Here is a 5778-nt window from a genome sequence, read left to right on the forward strand (position 1 = left end):
CGAGAGAAATATTTTTCGAGGATTACTTTCCTTGTAAGTAAATTTTGTAAACATTACAATGGCCCTTTTTACGAAAGTAACAAAAATTTCTCTGTTGTCGTGCAAACACTAATTAGTAAATACCTAATACAATAAAATTTCCTACAATAAATGTAATAAACTAAATTCAGTACAATAAATTGAATCGAACAAGCGTAGCAGTATAAATCTTATGGAATAAATTTGAAACTACGTTTCTAGAATAAAGGTAGAAAAAGTTTGCTAATCTAATTTCATTCTATAATTCAAATTGAAGTTTTTATTGTTGAAAAATTCATATATAAATGACTGGTCAAAATTTTAGTTATTACCTCCGTGTCACAATATCTGAAATAACTTGAGAAACGATCTTCGTGTATATACTGTCACTCTTAAAGAAGTTGAATTGACTATCAGTTTCAGGTTGAAAAATGGCGTACGTAGAGAAATTTTTGGAGCAAAACACTACATATTAAATTAAAACTTCTTGTCGAAATTATTACGTTAACGAACATACTGTACGAATCTAATTCACATAATTAATAAACCAGATCTTGATAATAATCCCGGGTGCTCTATTAACCTGCAACGTATAACAAATTATTTACCTTTTATTCGTTATTCGAACATTCGTAACTATATCACAATAGAACAAGAATTTTGGCCATCTTTGGCCGACACGTCCATCTCTTTCGATTTCGTTTTAATTAGTTTTGAATAATGCCCGTGAAAGGTTCTTTGACTTTATGGTTACATGACCAGCGACGCTCAGGTCGCGTCTATTTCCACGTGGACGACTTTGACAGTCCTAAGCGTTGACTCATCGACAAGGCTTCTGAATCGAATTCTCACTGCAGCTGTGCGGAATCCTTGAGCACACGCAACGCATTGTACATACATGTCCTGCATCGAGTACCCCTTGCGTCAATAACCGGGTATCCTCTGCCATTTCCTTTTGAAATTGCGAATATACTCGGTGAAATACATAAAAACATTCGAGAGCCTCCTTATACGATACTTTTTCAAAATAAAAATGTACGTAGATCTTTAAATATGAGGATTTTAAATATATTTAAATATATTTCACTCTTTGCGGCAAAAAATTCTGAACTATATTCAGATATTACATTTCCAAGCACGAAAGGCACTTGTATCGACTCGAGATACGCTTGCGAAGGTTTATATTTTAAGAGGACCTGTTTTATTTCTTCGAAGCCCCAATTTTGGAATTGTTAAATTTTGCCCAGTTCAGATAATGACTCGTATGGAATAATAGTCTGTATTCCTCGTTACCAATTAACGATTTTGCCGCAGTCGTGTCTACCGATTACGTTGACCTTTTCGATACAGCATTATTAAAATTGTTAAGAGCTGATTTAGTGTTAAAGTAAATTACAGCAGTAATTAGAACGAAAAGTTGCGATTTAATATGTAGCGTTGTTTACTCCAAAAATTTCTCTACTTACTCCAATTTTTTCGACCTGAAACTGATAGCTGATTCAACTTCTTTGAGTATTTTTGTGTGTATTTTTCAAGTTGTATCAGATATTGTGGTACGGCGGTCATCACTACAATTTGAAACACTTCTTTATACTTTAATTTTTCAACAATATGATGCAAAGGAAGCATCGTCGCAGGATTGGTGGACGTTTTAAGCTAACGTCAAGTAGAGGTTTAGTTTATTTTATGCAAAACAATTCTTCGTTGCAGATTAATAAATCAGACTATACGCGGACAACTACCAAAGTAGAATTTTTCTGTAATCAATAAACTGCATGTTATATGCATTTATGGTACAAGGAAATATGAAAACATATGCTAAACAAAACAAAAAAGTATATGCACTTATGCAAAACAAAAACATAATTGAAAGAATATATTTTACACGCGTTACGTTTAATTTTTTCGATCTTTTTCCACGTTAATGGACACCAATGCATAAAATCCGCAGTCTAATAACTAACTTTATCCCCAGAGTTGGTTCACGACCACCGACATTGACTTTTCTAAAACAGATTGAATAAAAATTCAGTGTTGCGCGTTATAAAAGTATGAACATAATTCTCCCTCTAATAAGACTCACGCTTGATAAGAAACTTTATCGTGTTTCGTAGTGACTCTTGAACCTTCGAGCAATCCGCGTGGCGTAACACGGTCATACGCGATAATCTCGTCTATGTTCGATAATAATGAACCGGTTTTCAACAAAGAACCTATCGGTGCTCTAAACATGTTCGTGTATGTTTGTATCGACAGAAACTGTTGAATTCGTTCCATTACGTTGGATGGGATGAACGCTTTGATCGAAGCAGCCTCGAGTCTGCGCATATGTACATACGTGGAAACACGACACCGTTCGCGAAGCTTCGCGAATGTTCTTCTTTTAATGAAGAAAGTTGATGGGTATTTATTGTGACGGTGATTGTGTGCAATATGAAATGAAATGCTGAATGAAAAAAATATACTATATACAGTTTAAATTGATGATAAGTTTATATTTGTGGTACAAAGGCAGAGCTGAACTGTGTATGCTGTTACCAATACAATTTTTATCAAATAAGATTGGCATATGCACAAATTATGAACTTATGTGAACGACATTTTATCTTCGGAATTTACGGGAGAGTGATAAAGCTTTTGAAAATACGTGTGCTCCGATTAAAGAAAATTTTATCTTTTAGCCACGTTCGTTAGTTCTGCATTTGTTGATATTTTGACAACGTATTGTTCAATTTAAACATATTATTCATGATCAGAGCGAAATTAAATTTCTTCTTTACTCTGCGAGTGTAATTAACGATATTATTTGAAAGAAAGTATATTTTTTTGGACTTTCAACGTTGCATATTTGCTACTAGATATTTTTGATAGTCAAAATTGTATATATATTTATCATTAATAAATTACTAGTATATGTATTCCTCACAGATTCTTTATGAAGACCAAATGTTTGGAAACGTTTATTATTTTTCTTCTCTCTGTCGATAGCTAGAATGTTCACTTAAGCACTTAATAAGTTGCAATATTTTTGTTTCACTTAAAAGGAAAATTTAATTTAAAACAAATCAGTAGATTTTTATGCTTTCATAGGAAATTCGAATCCGAGTAAAACTATTGCACACAGTATGGAAGAATGAAAAAACAAAATATCGAAAGTAAAGCTTATATTATAATATTTGCGGAGTAAAATAAATTCCTATTTAGATTAAATTTTTGTAGGTACGTCTGCAAAGATTTTATTTTATTATACGCTTTGTTACACAATTTCTATTTTATGGTTTAACTTTCAAGTTTAAATAAGAAATCATTCTACTGCGTGGAGACTCGAGCGTGGATTACGTAGTATAATACGGATTACTCTTAATGAATCCCTCGGCTAGAACAAGGAAGGTTACGCGTAACATTTTCCTTCGTAATTACAACCTGCTGTCTACAGCAAATTGTTGCAATCGAACGTCGTAACCTTTGAACGTGCACGCGATCGTTTAAACATTTGATCTTGACACGGATATTGCGAGTAATGTGTGCCGGTGGTAGATTTGACAGCTGACAGCTGAAAGTCTCTATCGTTCACCTCTAATGTTTGCTCTTTCTATCGATTAATTATCAACATTCCATTGGGTTACAAATTTACTTGGCTAACTTGACTTGACTTAAACTTCTATTATTCTTGCGGTATGAGTATTAATAACGAAGCATTTTTAAACCGTAAACATGAATTAAAAATATGTAATTTATTTTAAATTAATATGATAAAATGAATAACGAAATTTCTGGAAATTTTTTATTACCATTACTTTTTTATGAACATGCAAATATTCAGTAACATTTAATTCATAATAGTTACACGAAATTGTTAAATGAGACTATCTCGCGTATAATTCCGTCGATACTACTAATAATTATTTTTTTGTCACAAAATAATTTATAAATGAGGGGTTTCCTTAAATGAAAGTACGGTAGAACTAATCATCAATCATTTATGATAGTAGTTTAAATAGAAACAGTTAGTTACAATTTGAGTAGCCGAGGAAATATTAGAATTTCTATGGTTTTTCTTTATAAACGATTGCTAAGTTAATTTCAGAAAGGATCAGAATTATTTTCTACATCTGATATGTACGTAGATAAGAAAAAATGAAAAGGAAATTGAAAATGAATTATCTCTAGCCATTTTAAACCTGGTTATCTTTCGTTCAAAAGGCAGCTCCTTTGTTCACTGATTTGTTCGTACTATAAATCGTACTATAACAGTGCCAACGTAGCAAATAAGACCCGATGGTTCGCTTATGAAATAAATAAAAGCACCGCATGATTTATGCAAATGGCTCACGCCATTACCGACTGCGTTTTGCTCTTTCCTTTTAAGACCGGGCATACCTAATATTACGTGGCATTCGAAGGAAGTGGCTATGCATATTTATGATCTTTGCTCGAGGGTAGCATACTTTTAGACAATTCTTGCTATGAAATTATAAGTCTATAGGGCAGAAACAATACACGTAGGCAGTCTTTGATATCTCTATTGGGAGCAACTTAGATTCTTCTCTCTTTCAGACTAGGTTATACGTTGACTTGTATAGTAATATTGGTGAAAATTTCTGTAAGCCTGAAACTATGTTTCAACGCAATTGAAACATACGTAATTTCACAATCGTAGTAGAAGTTATTCGTGCAACCTCTTAACAATTCATGAATTCTATTCAGATTAATTTTCTTTAACGTCGGAATTTAGAATTGATTTTCTTAGTTCTTTGATGAAAAATCCTGTCACATTAAATTTTTGTGATCTCTTCAGAATTTATGAATCCTATACAACTTTACTTTTCTCAAAGCTGGAATTTAGAATTAATTTTTAGACATCTTCAGAATTAATTTTCTCAGTTTCTTCGCGAAAAGTCCAGCAAAAAGTTGAATTAAAATGGAACAATCGATCGTTTCGATGAAAACTTGTTTTGCAAAGACAAAAGATAATATTTAAACACTGTGGTTTCCATAAACCATTTACTTAGAACGTTTCGCTTATTTTTCTCTCCATATGTTTCAGATTAAAATAGGCAAACGTTCGCAGCGTTTTAACTGTAAAGCACCTTTTTTAAGAAGAAATTGCACATGCAATGCGAAGGGTGCGGCCCTTACGACTGTGTTGCCATGAGACACCCTACTTATTATTTCCCTGAGAGTGCACGACAAGGGTCGATAACTTCAGCAACCGTGTACAATATAATGACGGCGTACAATATAATATCACTCATAATGGAAGTTTGGCAATTAATACACTCCGAAAAATTCATATTTTTGCAGAAATAAAGTTCCTAATTACGTTCATAATTAATGAGTTTGTACTTAGTTGGGAACCTAAATACGTGCCCTTTTTCATTTTTACTCAAAAATGGTTTCAAGGCTGGAACCTCCCCTTCGAAATAATTCTGGTTATTTATATTTTTGCTGATTTCACTGATACCATAAGTGATACTGAACAAATTTTAAATGCAAAATTTAATGGTTTTTAACATTGTATTGGGTTGTCTGGAAAGTTCATGGCGAATTTTAGTAGGCGGTGCAGGTCTGAATATATTGGAATGGTTGAAAACAAATAACATGTGGACATTCCTTAAAAAGTGGAAAAATTGTGGAACAAAATGGTACATATATAATTCAATAAATATACAGGGTGTCCCAAAAGTCGGGGAGGAGCCGGAAATGGGGAGTAGCTGAGACGATTCTGAACAACAATTTCCTTTGCAAAAATGTCGGATG

The 5778-nt window shown here is 32.9% G+C and overlaps 1 long non-coding RNA gene across 1 annotated transcript; it reads right to left on the minus strand.

The window, feature by feature from the left end:
- Window positions 1-359: 359 nt before the first annotated feature.
- Window positions 360-5670, minus strand: LOC128896172 (uncharacterized). The gene is made up of 2 exons (XR_008461935.1): window positions 2102-5670; window positions 360-2024 (listed from the first exon to the last, which is right to left on the minus strand). It is a non-coding gene; the product is annotated as an uncharacterized LOC128896172 (long non-coding RNA).
- Between the last annotated feature and the right edge of the window lie 108 nt (window positions 5671-5778).

This window comes from Hylaeus anthracinus, unplaced genomic scaffold (assembly GCF_026225885.1).
Source record: "Hylaeus anthracinus isolate JK02 unplaced genomic scaffold, UHH_iyHylAnth1.0_haploid 7463, whole genome shotgun sequence".
Taxonomy (NCBI): domain Eukaryota; kingdom Metazoa; phylum Arthropoda; class Insecta; order Hymenoptera; family Colletidae; genus Hylaeus; species Hylaeus anthracinus.